Here is a 1883-nt window from a genome sequence, read left to right on the forward strand (position 1 = left end):
CATTATACACAGTGTATATATACATATATACACAGTGTGTGTATATATATATATATATATATATATATATATGTATATACACAGTGTGTGTATATATATATATATATATATATATATATATATATATATATATATATATATATATATATATATATGTATACATGTATATATGTAAAAACAAACATTTGATGCATTGAGTTCCTTTACTCTACCTGAAATGATGCAAGTGCAACTACCCACACAGTGATAATGTCAGTAATGACAACTACTAGGAACTCTGTGGGAGTTTCTGTGCTGTTAAATGATTTAAAAAAAAAGGGAGAGAGAGAACCACAGGAGATGGAGGACATGATGCGATGACAAATATTGTTTCTTAGAACACACACCGTGGGGGGTCAGCTCACAGGAGGTTACTGATAGAAGTTATTAATGTTGACCTCATCTGACAGAAGCATCACACTTGTCTCTTTCCTTTCTGCAAGCTCACCACATTTCCATCCATCCATCCATTTTCACCGCTTATTCCCTTTCGGGGTTGCGGAGGGCGCTGGCGCCTATCTCAGCTACAATCGGGCGGAAGGCAGGGTACACCCTGGACAAGTCGCCACTTCATCGCAGGGCCAACACAGATAGACAGACAACATTCACACTCACATTTCCTGTCCTTGAAATAAAAGACCTCCTTGAAGTTTCAGTCAAATCCTCGGCCTTGAGTCACAACTCCTATTTTGGCGCCGCCTCCAATAAACCTGCCCTTGTCTTTTTTCCTTTATTTGGTAGAAGAGCGCCTAAATTTAGAGCTTTTCAAATGAATGTCTCTGAAAGGAATACTCGTTAAAAAGTTTGTTTACCTCTTAAAAGCGTTCTAAAGAAACCAACTGTGGAAAGGTCACTAGACTTCCTCGCCAGAAAAGGGCAAGTGGCAGCAACATAAAAATTACAATTTAGGTAAGGTGGAAATAACCATCAAAAAGGAGACCACACAGAAAAGCGTCATTTTGGGCCATTTCAGGTTTTGGAAGTTTTATGGTTGCATTCATGGCTGCAATTAGTTAAATAAGGCGCTGGGCCACCATCTAGTGGCGGGATGGAGATACTGAATAAATGATCGGATCGCTTATCCAAACCACGTTTGTAAATAATCCCGTGATTAAATGACAATTGACTTCAAAAACCAACACAAAAAAGACCAGTTATTATTAGATATATACAAAATAAATATGTTTCAATAAAAATGTTTGTCTATGTAATTCTTAAAACCTATAGCTCCTACTTCATTTAAATTATCTGATTAAATGATCTGAATTGATATTTTTTTTTGCTTCCATCCATCCATTTTCTACCGCTTATTCCCTTTGGGGTCGCGGGGGGCGCTGGTGCTTATCTCAGCTACATATATAAAATGGGTTGTAAAGCCTTTACAATTAGATTATTGTAAACTACATACACTAAAAATTATGTTATTTTTAACACTAATTTTCATTATTCACTAGAAAAAGGTGACTATGAAGGAAGGTTACCCAGGCATACCTTCCTGGTTTTTTGGAGTGCAAATATTTGGGGTTTTGGCTCCAACCGTTGGACTAGATCTGACCGATATTAGTCTATGAGCACAAACTGATGAAGACTACTCGGATGAGCAGCGAAACATCCTCTAAGACAAACCAAAAAGTCCAGTTGCGGTGGATTAAATGCCCTAGGATCACTTGGAAAAGGTTTTCCAATGTAGCTGAAAAGATTCAATAAAAGAGGGGTGTTTAGATTTCATAATTTAATTTATAAATAGACATTAGACAATGAAATTATCTCTAAACTATACTGTATTTTAATTACCAATGTATTTCATTTCTACAACAAAAACACTTAAAAGGTTAATCAACCTT

This window comes from Nerophis ophidion, linkage group LG26, assembly GCF_033978795.1.
Source record: "Nerophis ophidion isolate RoL-2023_Sa linkage group LG26, RoL_Noph_v1.0, whole genome shotgun sequence".
In the NCBI taxonomy this organism is placed as follows: domain Eukaryota; kingdom Metazoa; phylum Chordata; class Actinopteri; order Syngnathiformes; family Syngnathidae; genus Nerophis; species Nerophis ophidion.